This window comes from Miscanthus floridulus, chromosome 14 (assembly GCF_019320115.1).
Source record: "Miscanthus floridulus cultivar M001 chromosome 14, ASM1932011v1, whole genome shotgun sequence".
Taxonomy (NCBI): domain Eukaryota; kingdom Viridiplantae; phylum Streptophyta; class Magnoliopsida; order Poales; family Poaceae; genus Miscanthus; species Miscanthus floridulus.
Window position 1 is genome coordinate 73,148,799 of NC_089593.1, and position 21,560 is coordinate 73,170,358.

General features: G+C 48.2%; 1 pseudogene; it reads left to right on the forward strand.

The window, feature by feature from the left end:
* Positions 1-13,547: 13,547 nt before the first annotated feature.
* Positions 13,548-21,046, forward strand: LOC136504472 (uncharacterized; annotated as a pseudogene).
* Positions 21,047-21,560: the final 514 nt, after the last annotated feature.

Genomic DNA, 21,560 nt, shown 5'->3' on the forward strand with positions numbered 1-21,560 from the left:
AGGAAGAAGTCCGCGCGATGTGGATTAGAGCGATGTGGATTAGAGGGTGGGAGGGAAGGGGAAGTGACACGAGCCACCATGGGCAACTGGTGACCCCTTTGACAGTGGCATGCCATCGGTAGGCTGACCGAGGAGATGTGGATGAGGCACGACAGGGTGGCAAAGGTGAGAAGGAGGAGAGGGGTGCCGACAGAGAGGAGGCTCTAGTGGGCCACGACATAGCGATGGCAAAGGCAGTTTAGGAGGAGAGGAATGACAAGATGGCAAAGGCAGTTTAGGAGGAGAGGAATGACAACGACAGAGGAGGTGTAGGCGAGGCAGTGGCGTATGCGGGGGCGAGCATTGTAAGAGAATAATCAATCCGTTCTAAATTATAAGTCGCTTTGACTTTTTGATTCATCCATTTTGCTATGTATCTAGACATATTATTTATCTACGTGCATAGCAAAATAGATGTAACAAAAAAAAATCAAAGCTACTTATAATTTGGAACGGATGGAGTAAGTGGGAAAAAGGGCACACTCATGCCAGATGGGCTCCATACGCCAAGCGAGTTACTTTATGGTGAGAGTTTTCTCATTTTCCTATAGAAGCAAGGGGAAAGTAAATTAAGAGTAGTCTCTTGAACATAGAAAAGTTTTCTAAGGCTCCCCAAATAACGTTTTTTTTGTGTGGTGGTGGTGGGGTGGGGGGGGGGGGGGGGGGGTGGAGGGAGGGATGAGGGGCGTTTGAGGCATTCTCCATCTGCTGGAGATGCTTTTACCCTCCCGAGACCCCAAATATAGCTTCATTTGGACTTAATTTGGCACAAGAAATTAAGGTGAGGGATAGAATGTTTAGAGAAGCGAGACAAAGGAAATATTGACATCTTGCGGATGTTGTCGAGCAGTGTTTAGCAAAACACACCTTAGTATTAGTGGCATTACGAGAGAAATTACGACATGGCATATTGGTATTGGACTGGAGAGCATAAATGTTAATGAAAACTGCATATTCGTTGGCGGTACCATTTTGGACGCCAAGGAAATTCCAGGCGCTGCCTATAATATAGTTCGTTTTTTTAGTAGTGGAAACTCTATGTCACTTGTTACTATCACAAGGACATGATCTCTGTGAACTATGACAATGGTTTTACATTATTGCTACTAGCTATCGATGCGCATCTGCAACGCTCTTGCGTCCCACCAATTACGTACGCTCATATTCGTATATTTGAGATGACATTGTTTCTGTTCTAGACTGGATCGAGTAGATATTGACAAGAAGTGACCATGTAGGTGAGTTCACGAACTCGAAGAAGAGAGTATAGACGTACGTATTACTGGAGAAAGTTAGGGCAAAGAACTGGAGTGTACGTGTGCCGCCAGTCAAAAAAACAAAAAACCAAGTCACAGATATGGACCGCTGTTTGAATGCAGGCGTGTTAGCAACCCTAAGGATATCGGTTCACAGATAACTCGATTCAGCAACCTCAGGGGAAGGGAGGTCGGAATCAGCAAGCTGGGGAATCGAGGCTAGGAGGAAGGTACTGTTAGTTTGATCTCCAACGATTGGTCCAACGGCTAATCAGACCCCTTGACCACGTCTTGATCGGGGACGCTTAACCGACCACTGGTCGGTAGGCCCCTGTCATACAGCGCTATAAGTAAAGAGAAAGGTGGGGGCCAGGGCACGTGAGACAAGGTTCACCGCCGCCACTAACCCACCAAAGAAACCCTAGAAGGCCCCATCCGATCGCGGGCGTGCTGCAGTGACGGGAAGCAGCGCCGGACGCGTCGCCGTCCTCAGGACTCCACCGTGCCTACGCTACTATGACACCGGCGGCCATGTCGCTGTCACGCCATGGCCGCAATTGCCCTAGGGCGAGGTACATCACCAAGTTTCCCCATCTAAGTCAAGTTTATCCCCTGATATACGATTTTAGAGGTACTATTTTCTATCAATGGTACCAGAGCCAGGCCATCTAGTGTGTAGATCGAGTGTTGGGGTAGAAAAAAAGGATGATTTGAGAAAGAAGATGGACAAATTGAAAGAATGCAAATCGGGTTTAACCCTAACCCTAACCCTAACTCCAAGAAACCGGACGGACGGGACAGGGGCCTACCTAGGGCTCACCTGCCGTTGTCACCACCGCCGGCGTTGCTCCGATGTTGCGCGGGAAGAACCACCCAAGCCGCCGGCCGGGAGGTCACGCCACCGCGTGGCCTCCCCCTCGGGCTTCGGGGTCAAGGGTGCAGCCACAAGGCCACTCGACGGCGACGCGCTCAGCCTTGGGCGAGCGCACACGCCGGCGAGGGGCCCTACAGCGGCGCCGCCACCTTCCTTTTCTCCGGCCACCACGGGCTACCATCGCGTCGTGGTTGTCTCTGACTGCTGCGCTGAGGAAGAGAAGGGGAAGGGGAAGAGAAAGGCGAAATGGAAGGGGAGCCAGATCAGCTCCGGCGGCACTACTTCTCACAGGCGCCGTCGGCCACCAGGCCACCGTCGATGTCGCTTCTGCGGCCAAGAGAGAGAGAGAGAGAGAGAGAGGAGTGAGAGAGATTGCCCTAGGGTTACGGGAGGAGCCGGCGCCAAGCGGTTTTGCTCGCGCGAGATCAACACGGAGCCGTCCATCGTGATGAACGGCCAGGAAATGCTAGGCCGGATTCAGCCCATGCAGGAGGCCGCTTTCCTGGCCTAGGCCCGGGTTGTGGCCTGGGAGGGCGCCGCAGGCAAGCGCGCGAGCTGGGCCAGGCCATCTCCGCGGTCGGGCCGAGTAAATAGTGAAGGATTGAGCCTTTTCCTTTTTTCTTTTTCCAGTGAATTTAATTTTTTCCTGGAAATTGATTATTGGCTCAAATAAAATTAGTTTTGAGGAGTTTTTCCTATGGGTAAAATTCACCAATTATGTTTATGTTTCTGCTGCAAAGTTTAATGTTTATTATTTTCTAATTAAATTCGAACCAACGGGAGAATTTAATTTCAAGAGCAGTTATATTTAGAAAACTATGATTGAGTTTATCCTCTAATTAAATTGGAACCAACGGGAAAATTTAAATTAGATGAGTAGTCCAGTTTTTGTTTAAGTAAGATTATAGTATTGTCATTTTCTAAACAACGTTGATGATGACAATATTATAATGAATTTAAGGTTGAAGTTTAAATCTCTGATAAATTTTACACAACGTGGTCAATTTTTCGAAGAGTAGATAAGGACTAAGAAATGCTCCTGAACTAATAGAATGTATTTTATTAACATATTTCTGCTGCAATGAAGTGTTCATTATCTTCTAATTAAATTCGAACCAACGGAAGAATTTAATTTTGAAGAGTACTTATATGTATTTCAAGTTGATTTATGAGTTTTATGCATTAATTCTATTTTCTGCCCAACGGTGATATAGAATTGATGCAGAAGCATCTTGTGTGTTTTTTTAACCGACGAGATCACTCGGCTGCATGCCAACGGGCTGCAATGCTGGGGTATGTGAATGAAAAGGCTTGAGTCAAGCCAGTTCAGGATAGTTTTTTGTTAGTTTACTAATTTTCTGATTAAATTAGAACCAACGGGAAGATTTAATTGGAAAATAAAGTATAAGTGAATGTTTTAGTCGTCTTGACTAAGTTTTCGTATAGATGTATCCCGCATGGGGAGAAGTTTTGGCATAGTAATTATGCTAGTCCATCCAGCATAGCGGGAGAAGTTTTGTGATGACTCATATGTTTTTGTGTCCCGCAAAGCGAGAGAAGTTGGGGTAGCTCTTATGCTATCCTAGTATTGACCATGGCACAATAGAAATGCATCGTCATAGTCAATACTAATCAAAGGATAAGAAAAAGATACAAGCATGACTTGCAAAAGTACTGCTAATGAAAGACCTCGTTGAGTTCTTAAAGTGAATTAACGAAAGTGTACTCCTAAACGGATCAAGAAATAACTTTGTTTACATGACACAATCAAGCGAATGAAGTAAGTTATAAATGTCTCCTCGTTTACAGGCTTTCTAAATAGTTATCGAAATTACGACAGTAAAGTTCATGTCATATTTCAAGGGGGAGAATATTAAGATCAATTAAGAAAAATACTCTTCATTAAGAGTGAGATAAAGATCAATTAAGAAAGATACTCTTCATTAAGAGTGAGATAAAGACCGTTGGAGGAGTACAACGGTTACAACAATGATACCCCTAAGCAAAGAAATAGCTAAATTTCTGGACCTTTTAAAGTTCCGACAGAAAATAGCGTATTTAGTCTCAAAGATGTTAAGGTGGTGCTTAAAGCGCCATATGAGATTTTAACGGATTAAACCAAAAATAAGATATTTTAAAATACACTATCTTTAGAAAAGATGGGAAGATCTGGGGGAGCATGATATGTAGAGGTATGTAGAGACCTAAGACTTGAAGAGAAGTAGGACTGTATGCCCACTTCAGTGATTCAAAAACAACGAATTTCTCAATACCTGTTGATGTTGTATGACTTATACAACACATGTTATTGGCTTTTCGAAGATGATGAATGATGTAAACAAGGTTCTTGTGATGCAGGAGTCTATAGAATTAATTGTCTCTTGGCAATGAAGAGCAACAATAGCCCATATGAAAGTGCCAGTAGCTGAGGCCCTAGAAGGTCTCAAAGAATTAGTAAATCAGTTTTCTAACGACTATGAAGTCTATGTTAGTAAAGAAATTCAAATGGAGGATGATTACACCCCCATTTAAAGAAGCCATGAGAAGCATTTACTCGTTTAAATGGCAAGAAGCTATATAAAGTTGAAATGAATTCGATGAGTACCAACGATGTTTGGGACTTAGAAGTAATTTCTAATGGAGCCAAAATAGTAGGCTGTTAATGGGTCTATAAGACAAAATGTGACTCCAAAGAGAATGTAGAAAGATATAAAGCACGACTTGTGGCAATATGCTTTAAGCAAAGAGAATGAATAGATTACAATAAGAGTTTTCTCTTCAGTCTTATGTAAGGATTCTTTTAGAATCATAATGGTGTTAATGGCATATTATGATTTAGAGTTACAGCAGATGGATGTAAAGACGACATTCCTCAATGGGGATTTATATGAAAACGATTACATGGAACAACCCAAAAGGTTTTGTCGTGGAAGAAAAGAACATATGGGATGTCGCTTGTAGAAATCCATTTATGGTTTAAAAGTAAGTCTCTAGACAGTAGTATTTGAAGTTGATGAAACGATAAGAAAGTTTAGGTTTTAAAGAAAATGAGAAGGACAATAGCGTTTATGCAAAGCTTAAGAATGGAAAATTCACTTTCCACATCCTATGAATAGATGACATTCTACTCATTAGTAGTGATGTTAATCTGTCATTGGAGAAGAAGAAGTTTTGTCCTCAAGTTTCAATGTGAATGATCTTGGTGAAGCGTCATTGGTTCGAGGAATCGAAATTCACCGAGATAGAAGAAAATAAGGTATTAGGACTATCGCAAAGGCATACTTAGAAAATATTTTAAAGAAGTAAAGTATGCATGTGAGTAAACCTACGCCTGCTCCTATAGTCAAGGGTAATAGTTTTGGGAACTTTAAGTGTTCCAGAAACCGATATGAGATCGATCAAAAGAATATGGTTCCATATGCTTCATCTATTGGAAGCTTGATGTGTGTACAAGTACAAGTAAGAACTTACCCTAACGTAGTTTATATATCCGGGATATTTTGGCAGAAGTCCAGTTCAGATATAGATCACTGGAATTGAGTTAAGAATGTCTTGCAATTCTGTAAAGTATCATAGGCCTCATGCTGAGTAAGAAAGAATAAATACTCTCAAATAGTTAAGGGTACAAAAGGTTAAGTCTTGGCGAGATGTGTAGTGAAATCCATAGTAGTTGCTAACGCTCGCAGTTGGAGTATTATTGTGGAAAAGCTATAAAGAAACAGTTGTGGTGTCATCAGTGATGCATACCATAGTATAGCTTGTCATGAGGCTTAACGAACAGGCAAAAGGAGGTTAAGGGAATTTGTACCCGAATTTAACAATAGTAGACAATAGCAATAACCATTTAAAGTATGTTAACTCCTAAGACAACAAGTCAAGTGTGCTGCCAAATACATTGACACTAAGGCATATGTTGTAAAGGAGAAAATCCAGAATCATTTTGAAAGCATAGAGCACATAAGTACCGAGTAAGTACTTGCAGATCCGCTTACCAAAGGCTAACCCCCAGTGCGTTTAGAGAACACACAGTCGATATGGGTTATGGGAAAGCCTATGATTTTTAGATATTAAGGGCCTAATTAATTATCTGTTTCAAAATAGAGAGGTATATTGTTATGGGGGATATGACCCCCGGTATCCATAAGACAAGACATGGGCCGCACCATTAGAGGTGGCCCAACCCATAAGATCAAGGCATGCACGACACTGGTCGACGTGCACCGCAAGATATTGTATAGTACCAAATAGGATACTTTTCTTCTAACCCTACCCCTCCAGAGTATATAAGGAGAGGCAGGGGTACCCTAGTCGACAGATACATACATCCCATATTCAATACAATACAACAAAGACACATGACGTAGGGTATTACGTCGATCAGACGGCCCGAACCTATCTAAATCGTTGTCTCTGCTCCTTGTGTCACCATCCGGTTCCTATTACGCGCACCTCCACCGATTAATCTACCTTCGTGGGATACCCCTTCGAGGACTACCGAGCATCTTTTGTCCACAGTTGGCGCCCACCGTGGGGCTCGTGCATGCTGATCCCTGGCGAACCAAATGGCGAAACTCAAGATCAACATCCTTTGCGGCAAAGGCTGATCGCGTTGGCATCCTTCGACAACCACGACACACATCTTCGTACGCGAATTGACACCGACAAGCTCTAACTACATCCGTCCTACTCCAACACGAGATCAACTTCGTTCCAACCGTCAAGCGAGCCGCTAAGGGAGTTGCTCACGTCGCCGACCAGATAACGCCATACGCCGCTGACCAGACGTTCTATCTAAGTCACGCTTTAATATTTTTCTAAATATTCTCCAATCTTCGTATATCGCCATAATGTTTATCCGAGCTATTTTCTCCATGTTTGCTCTCCAAACAATTTTCTTTCATGTATACCATCTTAAAGATGACATACAGCTAAGCCTAAGGCAAATCCCTGAACAATCATGTTGATGCTCGGATGTCCCCAAAGACGGCCCAATATTCGGCTCCTCCCTACATGTGCACGAGTGTCTGCTCTCTGCGTTATGGGTGGTCGGCAGTGGCTCCTTAGCGACGCTTTGTTCTTCCTACACGCACACGGGCTCCGCGCTCCGTGTTATGGTTAACGAGCTAGCTAGGGCTAGAGACTCAGCTACACACTAACTGGTTATGTGGTTTATATTGAATATAAATACATCTTTATAATAACACTAAGTGTTTACACCAACTGATCGCCGAGCTGCATACGCTATTTCATCACCATTACTGATTTTTCTCCGGAGTTCATATATTTTTACGTATGTACTACCCGTTCTACATATTTGTATTACATGATCATCATCCAGGTGATCGGACCACTTGGTGCTCGGACTTCTCCACCGATCAACTAGTCGAACCGCTAGATTCATGGACTTCGTCGCCGACCAGTTGATCGGACTATTCGTCGATCGCTTCTACTCAATGCTCACTTCACTGCCAACCAGTTGACCGGACTGTTCATCGCTCGTGCTTCATCGCTAGCTACGCCAGGGGCTTACCAGCTACGCTGGGGATTCCTCAGTGCTCCTCGGTGCTCGGACATCGCTAGCTACGTCGGGGACTCCTCGGTGCTCGGACATCGCCAGCTACGCCGGGGACTCCTCGGTGCTCAGACATCGCCAGCTACGTCGGGGACTCCTCAGTGCTCGGACATCGCCAGCTACGCGGGGTACTCCTCGGTGCTCGGACATCGCCAGCTACGCACGGGGACTCCTCGATGCTCGGACATCGCCAGCTACGCCGGGGACTCCTCGGTGCTCGGACATCACCAGCTACGCTGGGGACTTCATGGTGCTTGGACATCGCCAGCTACGCCGGGGACTCCTCGGTGCTCGGACATCGCCAGTTACGCTAGGGACTCCTCGGTGCTCGGACATCGCCAGCTACGCCGGGGACTTCTCGGTGTTCGGATTCTTCGCGCAAGCATCGCTAGCTAAGCTGAGAACTCCCTTGGTGGTCGGATCTTGCTACGTCTCACCGGTGTGCTATCAAGCTGCTCCATGCTGTTCGGATCAGGGTGCTGATCTTGGGTAGCACGTATGAGGTCTTGATACACGTATGTCAGATAACATCGGCAAGCTTTTAGACTTTTTTTCTTTGACCCTGCTACAAGATTCATTCTTCATCTTCCAGCAGGCTCGGGGACTAAGTGGCTACACTTCACCTGGCGGTGAATGTAGTGTTTATTTCTTGATTCACCCTCCTTATTGACGGAGTCTAAGTGGCTACACTTCCCCTAAGTGGAAGAATTTTCAAATTTCATCTTTAGCCCCTTACATCCTTCTAGCAAGCCTTACTTGGCTAAGTCCGAGGTCTCCTAACCAGTTAAACTGGTCGGCATTGACTTTCAGCGTCCAGGTCACTAGTTAAAGTGATTGGCTTCACGTCAAAGTGTTCAGACTTGTTCAAGACAGCGTTGCTCAAAAGATACAAGGCGCTCGGGGACTAGCTGTGGGGGATATGACCCCCGATATCCATAAGACAAGACATGGGCTGCACCATCAGAGGTGGCCTAGCCCACAAGATCAAGGCGTACACGACACTGGTCGACGTGCATCGCAAGATATTGTATAGTACCAAATAGGATACTTTTCTTGTAACTCTACCCCTCTAGAGTATATAAGGAGAGGCAGGGGTACCCTAGTCGACAGATACATACATCTCATATTCAATACAATACAACAAAGACACAGAATATAGGGTATTACATCGATCAGATGGTCTGAACCTGTCTAAATCGTTGTCTCTGCGCCTTGTGTCACCATCCGGTTTCTATCACGTGCACCTCCACCGATCAATCTACCTTCGTGGCATACTCCTCGGAGGACCGCCGAGCATCTTTTGTCGACAATTGTAGCTGTTAAATCTAATGACAACTGACCTTGACAATGAGGCACGCTCTATGCATCAATATGTGATAGAATGGGAACAAGATAAAGTAAGTAAGTTAAGTTTAAGTCATAAGGTGAGATCAAGGAGGAGAATGTTAGTTTGATCTCCAACGATTGGTCCAACGGCCAATCGGACCCCTTGACCGCGTCCTGATCGGGGACGCTTAACCGATCACTGGTCGGCGGGCCCCTGTCACACAACGCTATAAGTAAAGAGGAAGGTTGGGGCCAGAGCATGCGAGACAAGGTTCACCGCCGCCACTAACCCACCAAAGAAATCCTAGAAGGTCCCATCCGATCGCGGACGCGCTGCAGTGACGGGAAGCACCGCCGGACGCGTCGCAGTCCTCGGGACTCCACCATGCCTACGCTGCTACGACACCGGCGGCCACGTTGTTGTCACGCCATGGCCGCAACTGCCCTAGGGCGAGGTACATCACCAAGTTTTCTCATCTAAGTCAAGTTTATCCCCTGATGTATGATTTTAGAGGTACTATTTTCTATCAGGTACGAGAAGGTTCTAGAAGGGACTGGAGGTAGGTACAGAGAGGCAGAGGTCGTAGGAGGAAGGAGTACAGGGAGATGTATATTATTATCTTCTGAATAATCGATGCGTTTCCCAGCTCCTGCTCTCTTACTTTTCCCATCCAAGCAGAGTCCGAACTGAGCTCAAAGCCCAGGCCAAAGCGACGGCCCAGCATAGCTGATCTCTAGCAAGGCGTGCCGCGTGCACAATTTCGTCGGCATTACCACAGGCCTGGGCTAGAGCCGGCTCGATCCACCACGCAGACGCAGTACGGACGGAGCTAGCTCCCCTCCAACTCCAAGCACCTTCCGTCCTCGATCAAGTGTTAGGCAGGCCAGGCGATGAGTTGTGATTAGGGATGAAAATGGATCGGATACGGACAGATATCACCGATATTATATTTGTTTTCATATTTCTGTCCGGATTCGGATTCGAATACGGATAGTGTCAACTATGTCGGATAGGATACGATTGGATATCGACATCATAAATATGCGATTTGAGTATTCGGATACGGATACGATATCGGATGTTGGATATCCGGACTCGGATACGGACAGATCTTAACCCCTCTAAACGGATTCGGTTTCGAATACGGTCACAAAATATCCGTACCGTTTTCATCCCTAGTTGTGATTGTGAATCACCGCCCGACCTGGCCTTCTCTGGCGCGCGTCGTCCTCTCACACACGCCGCGCGCAGGCCTCCGTTTTGTCTCCATTGCATTGCGCACGTGGTTCTTAATCACCCTGACAAATCAATCCCTAAGTTTACCGGCTTGCTCGCGCCCCGATGTCCATGCCTGCAGCTGTTCACGCGGCCTACGCCACCCCGAATGTTGCCAGCATCAAGAAAGAGGGGGAGAGGGTGGCGGATGCTCAGCCGGCACTGGGAGGAGGAGGAGACGTCGAGACGAGGCAGCATAAAGCGAGGAGGAAGATGCAACGTCCGATCTACTTTTGAAACATCCAAACGAAACATTTGCAACATGCGTCTAAAGACAGATAAAATACTTAAAACATGCGTTCGAAATACTTCAAAAAATACATGAAAACATTTGAAAAAGCCATTGCAAAATATATGCAATATCTAGATAAAGCACTTGCAATATATGTGTGAAACATATACAACATCCAAATAAACACACTTGCTACATATGTCTGAAAAAATAGATTAAACATTTGGAACATGCGCTTGCAACATACGTTTACAACCATTGCAACATGTGAAACATCTTGATCTACTTTTGCAACATCCATATGAAATACTTGCAACATACCTTTGAAACACATGAAATATACGTTTGTAACATGTGGTTTCAGCGCAACATCTCGCGGGTGGCCTCCGCCCTGGCCAGCCGCCGTGAGCTCCGCGGGTGGAGCGTGCGCTCCGCTTCGGTGATTTTTTTTCCTTTAGAAAATGTGGTGACGAGCAGATATGGGGGATATTTGGGCTGGCGTCGTGGTCCACCAAGGAAAGCGTCCGGGCATATGGACACCCTGTGCCGGAGAGAAGCGTACGAGCAGGCGCATGGCAGCCAAGGCGTGGGGCGACTCCTCAGGGACCAGCTCGCCGTTGAGCTCGTCGGTGGACGTCAAGGTCACCATGCCGACGTATTGTATGAAAACGTGGTGTGGCGGCGCCGTGCTCTCCTGCAAGCCCAAGGTTGGAGGCGGGACGTCTCCGGCCTGTCGGCTCGATTTTCTTTAAGCCCTCGTTCCTTTAAGTCTTTCCTGTAAGTTAGGAAATAATTATTTTCGTTCTAGCTAGTCCTTAAATTTGAAACAATTATATATTGTACTATTTACGTCTACCAACACAAGCCATCATAGGCAACCGACGCCCTCTCCTGCAGTGGCAAGCTGCAGCGAGGCTGGCAGCAGAGATGCGACTTGCAAGCGAGGCATGATAGGACATTGGTGGGGGTGTAGGTGATGCGTCGGCGAAGGAGGTGCTGGCGGCGAGCGGCGGGGTAGTTGGAGAAGAAGCGGAAAAAATGGAATACTAACAAATGGGCCTCATATGCCAGGAGAGTTATTTTAGGCTACGAGTTTTCTTATTTTGTTGTAGGAAGAGTGGCTTCTTGAGCCCTAATTTCTTAGATACTCTCCCGACCTCAAAAATAGTGCCATTTGGACTTTCGGCCTGTTCGCTGGTTGGTTTCTGAGCTGATTTGGGCTGGTTGGTGCTGGTTTGTTGTGAGGGGAAAACACTGTTGGTTGGCTGGTTTGGGCTGGTTGAAACCAACAAGCGAACAGGGCCTTTGTCACAAGAAGTTAAGGTGAGAATTGTCATCTACGGGTGTATTGTGGAGTCATGTTTTGCAAAACGGACCATGCTATAGTGGCATTATGAGATAAATTGTGGCATAATATTAGAGAGCATACACGTGTCAATGGGAAGTGCATATTCGTTGGAGGTATCATTTTGGATGCTAAGGAAATTCCTGGCTGACAATAATAATATATAATTCGTTGTGATCTTTAGTAGTGGAAACTCTGTATCATTGGTTACTGTCGTAAGAACATGATCTCTATGAACTGTATATGACAATATTTGTTGATCTCCTGCGGTGGTTTTACGTTGCTAGTAGCTACCGACGCGCATCCTGTAGCGCTCTTGCGTCCCGGCCCACACGTTACGTACGCTCCTATGTTTGAGACGGCAGCATTTTTCTATATTGCTGACCAGATGACAGTTGACAAGTGATCATGTAGAGATGCGCTCACGAACTCGAGGAGTCGAGTACGTAGAGACCTACCGTACATAAGGAGAAAGCTAGGGCAGTACACGGTATCAATATTTATAATATGAAATAAATATCATTAGATTAATTACGAAATATATTTTTATAGTAAATTATTTTAGAGCCCTAAATACGAATAGTATTTACTAGAACTTTGTTCAAATGTGAACCACTTATACTGGCATATAATCCGTAGTTGCATTCTTTTCTGATAGAGGGAGTAAAAAAAGTATCTAAAAAGTAGGAATTCGTAACGTTGGTTGGTCCCGTCCCTTCCGAGTTGAGTTCCTGACCGATCCATTGCGCCGGCGATCGAGAGGAGTTTGCTGCTTGCCTGCGTGGTCGCTACCACTACCACTGCTTGTGTGGTGCGTGGCGTCCTCCGAATCACCACCACGCCGCAGCGCTGCGCGGCTGCCCCCGCACAGGCAGGCGCAGCTTTCCCGTACGGGTACGGCGTTTCACGCCCCGGCTGCTGCCCCGCACAGGGCGCCGGGTGCCAAAACGACAAAACGGGCAGTTCGCGCTTTGCTCTGCTCATCGCCGAGCCAATCGGCGACTTCGCTGCTCACTTTCACCTATCCGGGGTCCCAGCCTGGCAGCCTCGCGCGGATTCAGTAAAAAAAAAAAAAGAATGATGGATCCCCCGACTAGTAGACTCACGCAAAATACTGTAATCACAATGATGATGTGATAATACTCCTACTGTAAGATAAGAAGACATGTTTTCCCACATTGTTCCGATCAATTTATATACAAAGATTGGATGAATTAGTAGTGACCATTGCAAAATCAGTTGAATTAGTAATGCTTCTGTTGGTGTGAGTTGTAAATATAATTAGAATTGGGGACTAAAAAGTAAAATAGGAAAGAGATAAGATGGAGTACCTGAGAAGGATCGAGAAGATCGATCCGGTCAGTGTTTTCAACTTCACTGTTCTTCCACTTCTTCTCTCATATCCAAAATTCCTCTTAAATCCACCCATTAATCTACAACATGGTATCAAGAGCGGGTTAATCCTGTCGTGTCCATCTCATTTTCGTTAATTGATTGGGGGCAAAGGTGGTGGAGACACCGTAGTCGTCACCATCCTTGTACAGGAGTCGTCGTCGCCCAGACTAGAAGCAGCTCTGTGGCAAATGTTGTGGCCACAGCCTATGCCAATACGAAGACTGAGCTACTAATTCCTGCAAGGTACGGGTGCTTGCTTGGTTGCTTGCCGGCGGCGGAGAGAAAAGTTGCGTGCTTGCTGGTGACCGTGATTTGCTTGCTTGTTTCCTGTATCAAGGAGGAGCTGATTCTTGGTTGTTGTTTTTTTGCTGCTAAATACCGAATCTGCTGCTCATGGCTGAAACTAGTGGAGAGAAATCAGTAGATCACGTGGAAAAACTTTATGAAATATTTAGCAAATTGATGGAGCTGCCTAAGGTGGTTACTTCTGATATTCTCAAATACACACTCGAGTCTAATCCAGTAAAATTATCTGGACCAGAGAACTATGTCAGTTGGGCCCGTCATTGTAAGTTAATTCTAAGCTCCCATGGATATGGGTGTTTACTTGTCGATTCTGATAAAGAAACAAGGGAGGTTGATACAACAAGCAAGCAAATAAGTGATAGAGTACTAGTATGGACGTTAAGCAGTATAGGACCAATTATCAGAGAACAAGTTGAAACCTTAACTACGCCTGCAGAGGTGTGGTCGGAATTGGAGCGACAATTTGCAGGAAAATCAAACAAAATGCAAGCTACTCGAATCATGCATGAGTTGACTCATTTAAAGCAAGGCTCAAGGTCTGTAGTAGAATATGCTGGTGAGGTAAAAAAATAGTACAGAGACCTACACTATTATCATCCATTTGAGGCGGTTGACAAAAAGGATTTGGCTATTCATCATACCTGGTTCCAATCTTTTGTGAGCAAGCTATTTCTTGATGGTTTGAATCAAGAATTTGATCTTCGTCGGCAGCTTATATTCTCTAAGTCTGAATGGCCTACTCTTGATGAGATAATTTCCAGCATCATAGAAGAGGAAACTAGACTATCACATCCCAAAGTGGATGATTATAAAGCAGTTGATGTTAGTGCTGCCCTATCTATAAAGAAGGGCCGCATTTCTGTTCCCCAAGGGGACCAAGAAAAAAATAAGGTGGTTTGTGATCATTGTGGTGATAAGGGGCACACCATAGAGAGGTGCTTTAAACTGCATGGTTTTCCATCTAGCAAGGTGATTTGTGATCATTGTGGAGATAAGGGGCATACCATAGAGAAGTGTTTTAAGTTGCATGGTTTTCCACCTGGGTGGAAAAAGGGGGGAAATCTCAACCAGGGGGAGTTCGAGGTGCTAACTGGAATCGGGCTAATCATATAGCATCTGAAAAGGAGCTTCCAGTGGTAGATGCTCAAGCTCTTGAGAAATACAACTCTAAGCTCAAGCTCTCTGAAGGCTCATCTTCCACTCAAGGTTCCTCTACTAATTCCAGTTACCATGCTACTTCCCAATGTATAAAACATGTTCAAGCCTATACGAATAAACCTTGGATTATTGATTCTGGAGCAACTAACCATATGACAGGAGCATCCAATCTTTTCACTTCCTATATTCCTTGTTTAGGTAAGGATAATGTGCGTGTAGCTGATGGATCCATGGTTCCTATAACAGGACGTGGATCTATACGGTGCACCAAAACCCTATCCTTATCACTAGTTTTGCACGTTCCTGATTTCCCTATTAACTTATTATCTGTTAGTTCTATCACAAAATCCCTCAATTGTAGAAGTTGGTTTGATCCTTCTCATTGTGCTTTTCAGGAGCTAGGGACAGGGAGAATTCTTAGGACTAGGACCGTGCATAATGGACTCTATTATCTTGATGAAGGAAGTGATGAAGTCGCTTTTGCATCCAAGATGTCTCCATGTCAAGAATTATTATTACTTCACCGCAGGCTTGGACACCCCTCTTTTGCTGCTATGTCTCGTAGTTATCCTTCGCTTTTTAATGCATGTCCTAGGGAATCTCTTATATGTGATGCATGTGAGTTTGCTAAACATAAAAGAGTTCCCTATCCGAGTTTGGGATTAAGAAGTAACAAACCGTTTGATGTGATTCATTCCGATGTTTGGGGACCATGTGAGGTGTACTCTATTTCTCGACATAGATGGTGTCGGTGTAGAAAGTGACCAACTAGTGAATATTTGTAGTTTTGCTGTACGTTGTGATCGGAGGTGGCCTACCACTCAATGACACATGATTTATACTGATTCAGGCAACGTGCCCTATGTCCAGTCAGGGTTGATCGGTAACTTTATTCCTGAGCCCAGGTGCTCGAAGTTTGCAGTGGGGTTACAAACGAGAAGGAGAAAGATGGGGTGTACAAGAGGTCTGGTCAGCTCTGGTCGGAAGGGCTAAGAGTGACAGGAACTTCGCTATGAGCTAAGTGTTCAAGCGGATGCTTGAGGTCCGAACTTGGCAGTTCTGTGGTTGTGAGCTATCGATCTAAGGAACTCTGATCAACTAGAATTGGTCTCTCTTTGTTGGAGGAAGCGCACCCCCTTTTATAGATGAAGGGGACGACTTTACAAGTGAGAAGGAAAGAGTGCGTATGTTACCGAGCCTTGTTGCCCATGCCTACCGAGCCTTATTGCCCACACTAGTGGGTACAAGATAATGGTAGGCGCCTACAACACTATTGATGTTACTGTAGAATGGCAGAGAGGTCGTGCTTCCTTTTTCAGGGATGGTGGACGTCGGTACCTACAAATATTGTTTGATGCCAAGAGGCATGTGAGGAGTCTCACTATGTTCACCCGGTACGGTAAATCCTGGTGCCCATACCGCTATTGATGTCTAGAGGCACATGGGGGGCCTTACCGTATGGGAGTTTTAGCGGCCCCTACAATACTGTAGAGGGAGATGTCGGCGCCTATGATACTGTTTGTGTCAGGGTGGCTATAGAGTACTGTTCCATGCACGGTATGGTCCCTGGTACAGTGGTTTTGACTTGTGAGCCTTGCCTTGCCTTTCTCCGCACGTCTTCTGGTTCTTACCGAGCGGGCGTCCCCGATCGGATAGCTCCAGTCGGCTCTGAGTGCGCCGGTCGGAGAAGAGCGTTGAGCAGGGTTCCTGCGATCCCCCGGTCGGAGACGCGGGGTTGGAGCCGGAAGTAGTGTTTTGGGCCAGGCCTTTCAATTGGAGAGGTCGTCCGGTGGCGGCTGGAGTCGAAGCGAACGCTCCAGTCGGAGAGGTGGGCCGAAGCAACACAACGAGAGGGCGTTGTTCCTCTTCGGCCAGTCCTTCCGGTCGGTGGCTGGGCCGCCCTTCCGGTCTATTGTTTTAGACCCTTGGGCCAAGCCTTAGCGTGGAAGCCGGTCCCCGAGGGACCTCGAGTTTATGAACCCGACAGGAGCCCCCGAGCCCTCGGGTGATTCGGGTAGAATCGTCCGGGGGATTTTTGTCTTGCCGGCGGGTGCGTGCGAGCGCACCCACGGGTGTAGCCCCTGAGCCCCTGGGTGGTTCGAGCAGAACTGTTTGGGGGGTTTTCTATGTTGTCAGTACCGTGGGATGCGCATGGCATCGAGGGTGTCGACGTATAGGATGTTGAGGCCACTGCCTCCGTCCATCAGCACCTTGGTAAGGCGCTTCTTTGCGGATGATGGGGTCGACGACGAGCGAGTAGCATCCTGGTCTTGCGACATGGGGGGGATGATCCCTCTGATCAAAGGTGATCGGAGATTCTGACCAGCTGAGGAAGGAGGGGATGGCCGTCTCGACGGCGCATGCCTCTATATAGCGAACCTTGTGCTGTCGCTTGGACCAGATGGCGTCGGACCCGTCGAAGATCATGATGCATTTGTCTGGGTCGGGGAAAACATCCCTGTCCTTGCCTGTCATGCCTCCTTTCTTGGCCATCGTCTCCTTGCCGTCTCCCTCCTTTTGGCCCGCTGGTCTGTCGGAGGAAACGTTTAAGGAGCTCGTAGTTCTTGTAGAGGTGTTTGACGGGGTAGGCGTGGTTGGTGCACGGGTTGTCCATGAGTTTGTTGAAGTGGTCAGGTAGCCCTTGTTGGGGCTGCTTGCCCGTGTGATCAGCCGTGGCTACCATCATGGTGTTGTCCGATCGACGTCGATCCTTTTTGTTCTTCTTGCCCCTCTGTGTGGAGGGGCCCTCGTCTGGGTCTACGCGCTTAGCCTTGCCTTTGTCCCGGCCTCTGTCGAAAACTGCTCCGACCGCCTCCTCGCCAGAGGCGTGGTTAGTGGCGACGTCGAGCAGGTCACGGGTGGTACGGGGTTTTAGGCAGCCAAGCTTGTGGATCAAGGACTCGTAGTTCATCCCGGAGAGGAAGGCGCTGATGACGTCTGCGTCGACGACATCAGGGAGGGAATTGCATCGTTGGGAGAACCTACGGATGTAATCCCATAGGGACTCACTGGGCTCCTGCTGACAGCTCTTGAGGTCCCAGGAGTTCCTAGGACGGACATACGTCCCCTAGAAATTCCCAATGAAAACCCTCTTGAGATCCGCCCAGTTGCAGACGCTATCGTGCGGAAGGAATTCAAGCCATGCCTGAACATGTTCCCCCACGCAGATGGGAAGATACTTAATGATGAAATAGTCATCATCCACTCCTCCGGCCTGACAGGCGAGCCGGAAGTCTTCGAGCCAAATGCCTGGGTTTGTCTCCCCGGTGTATTTGGCTATGTTGGTGGGTGGCCGAAATCGTTGTGGGAACGGTGCTCTCCGGATATGCCGGCTGAAGGCCCGTGTTCCCAGGCCCTCAGGGCTGGGGCTCCGGTCATCTGGCCGGCGACCGCGCCTGGGGCACGTTTCACCGCTCCCCTCGAGGGTTCGGCCGGGATCCGTGTCGCCTGCCGCCATACGGTGGACGTCATGATCGTGTCGAGGCTGATGCCGGTTGCTGACGATTCTACGTGCGTCCTGGTGCGGATCGGGCCGCTCGGGTACCGGCGGTTGGTGTGGGGCAGGCGCTAGGCCGGACCGTGGCGGGGCTACCGTCCCTCGAGCCGTGCCTGACGGCTGTAGCAGCGAGCGAATGGAGCGATCCGTCTGGCGCGTCCCTGTTCACCCGGTGGGGAGAGAGGGTACGGGTCGGAGTCGTGACGTAGAGCTTTCCGCCTGTTGGACGGCAACGGCTTCTACTAGAACCCAGAGGTTCCGGTGGACTGCGCGCTCCCGAGGGTCGACGGGCTCGAGAACGCCGCGCAGAAGCATTATCGCAGCAGCGATGTTCTGGCCCGCCCGGGCGAATTGGGGGAGATCGTTCCCCTCATTCACGATGTCGTGTTGGACCTGACGGGCGCGACCACGAACGCCACCCGCCGGGCCACGCGCATGGGGCGCAACGTGCTGCACTGACTGTGTCGGCGCAGGCGGCAGCTAGCTCTGTCACCGTTGTCGTAATTCCTTGGCGTGCGCTTGCACAGACGTGAGGGCCCCCGCACGCAGGTCTGGAGGGGTGTGAGTCTACGCGGACTCCATAACCACCGGCAGTTGTCCCGGAGCATCCGCCATAGCGCACTCCCAGGACGGATGGTGGCGGGGTGCCACGTCACCGATGCTAGAACCGTCGCTTTCGCCCTCGCCATCTGGGAGTTCGGCAGGAGCATAGCCTGCCATTTCCAAGAATTCGGATGCGAGGGGGGATGACGCCAGCATCCCTCAGAGCCCCTGAGCGTACGCATCCGCGGAGGACACGAGGCCGTTGGAGAATCGATCGTACAGTGTTTGTGGTGTGGGTGATACAGTCCCTCCGGGTGATCGGTGGGAGGCAGTAAGCAAAGAGTAAATAACAGTACGCATATTGCTTACAGCGGGGTTTGAGCAGAGAGTTTGCTCGGAAAGAAGCGTAGATGCCGCGTCGTTGAAGCCGCGCGTCCTGAAGTCAATGGAGGACGTCCCTCCGACGGGTGCCAGGTCGTGAGCCTCCTCGCGGAGATGTAGCACGCCGAGCCGGTCGACGACGATGTTCAGGCTTCCAAAGAGGAAGGCCTAGGATGGCTCGAAGACGGGTGGAACCTGCATCCCAATGGGTGAGAGTGCGGGAAACTCCAGCGAGCCGAAGCGAATCGTATCGTCCGAGCCCGCCACGGCAAGGGTGGTGGAAAAATGGGCCATCCGATGACCAAAAAGTGTTGAACGCACAGCGTCTTCCCCACGGACGGCGCCAACTGTCGATGCAGAAAATGACCAACTAGTGAATATTTGTAGTTTTGCTGTATGTTGTGATCGAAGATGGCCTAGCACTCAATGACACATGATTTATACTGGTTCAGGCAACATGCCCTACGTCCAGTCGGGGTCGGTCGGTGACTTTATTCCTGAGCCCAGGTGCTCGAAGTTTCGGTCGGTGACTTTATTCCTGAGCCCAGGTGCTCGAAGTTTGCAGTGGGGTTACAAACAAGAAGGAGAAAGATGGGGTGTACAAGAGGTCCGGTCGGCTCAGGTCGGAAGGGCCGAGAGTGATAGGAACTTCGCTATGAGCTAAGTGTTCAAGCGGGTGCTTGAGGTCCGAACCTGGCGGTTCTGTGGTTGTGAGCTATCAATCTAAGGAACTCTGATCAACTAGAATTGGTCTCTCTTTGTTGGAGGAAGCGCACCCCCTTTTATAGATGAAGGGGACGGCTTTACAAGTGAGAAGGAAAGGGTGCGTATGTTACCGAGCCTTGTTGCCCACGCCTATTGAGCCTTGTTGCCCACACTGGTGGGTACAAGATAATGGTAGGCGCTTACAACATTGTTGATGTTACTGTAGAATGACAGAGAGGTCGTGCTGCCTTTTTCAGGGATGGTGGACGTCGGTACCTGCAAATACTATTTGATGCCTAGAGGCATGTGAGAAGTCTCGCTATGTTCACCCGGTATGGTAAATCTTGGTGCCCATACCGCTATCGATGTCCAGAGGCACGCGGGGGGCCTTACCGTATGGGAGTTTTAGCGGCCTCTACAATACTGTAGAGGGAGATGTCGGCGCCTACAATACTGTTTGTGTCAGGGTGGCTACAGAGTACTGTTCCATGTAGGGTATGGTCCCTGGTACAGTGGTTTTGACTTGTGAGCCTTGCCTTGCCTTTCTCCGCACGTCTTCTGATTCTTACCGAGTGGGCGTCTCCGGTCGGATGGCTCCAGTCGGCTCTGAGTGCGCCGGTCGAAGAAGAGCGGTGAGCAGGGTTCCTGCGATCCCCCGGTCGGAGACGCGGGGTTGGAGCCGGAAGTAGTGTTTTGGACCAGGCCTTCCGATTGGAGAGGCCATCCAGTGGCGGCTGGAGTCGAAGCGAACGCTCCGGTCGGAGAGGTGGGCCGAAGCAGCGTGACGAGAGGGCGTTGTTCCTCTTCGGCCGGTCCTTCCGGTCGGTGGCTGGGCCGCCCTTCTGGTCTGTTGTTTTAGACTCTTGGGCCAAGCCTTGGCGTGAAAGCCGGTCCCCGAGGGACCCCGGGTTTATGAACCCGACAGATGGTTTGTGACTTTTATTGATGGCTTTGTGACTTTTATTGATGACTACATAAATAATATTAGAAATCGCCGATTGGCTCTTGTGCTGTTAAAAGAGTCTCGCTATGTTCACCCGGGTTTATGAACCCGACAGATGGTTTGTGACTTTTATTGATGACTACATAAATAATATTAGAAAACTTGACCCTTGTGCTGTTAAGGGCTTGTTTGGCACGGCTCCTCCCGAGGGGCTCCTCCGGAGGAGCCGGAGCCGTTTTGGAGGAGCCACAAATTGTGGCTCCTCCAAAACGGCTCCGGCTCCTCTGTTTTTTACTGAAAAACGGCTCCTCCAAGAAAACGTTTGGCAGGGCTCCTCTGGAGGAGCCGGAGCCGGAGCCGGAGAGGAGCCCTGCCAAACAAGCCCTAAATGTGTGTTTGTTGGTTACTCTTCTGCTAAAAAAGGTTATTGTTGCTGGTGTCCATCTGAACACCGTTTCTTTATAAGTATACGCAGCCAGAACAACTAAGTGTGCAATGCCTGGTGAAAAACCGAACACCATTTATCTGCTATTGGCTTCTTTTTCCTTGACAGTCTAGCTCTCCATCTTTCTGCCTCCATCTTACACGTATATCTTTGAATATATATCTCTTTAAGTATAGAAGTTATGTTGTTGGATCACTGGATTGCACAGTAGCAGTAGCAAAGATAGTTTCAGTTAAGAGTTCAGCAGGTTATGTGATTGACGATTTTT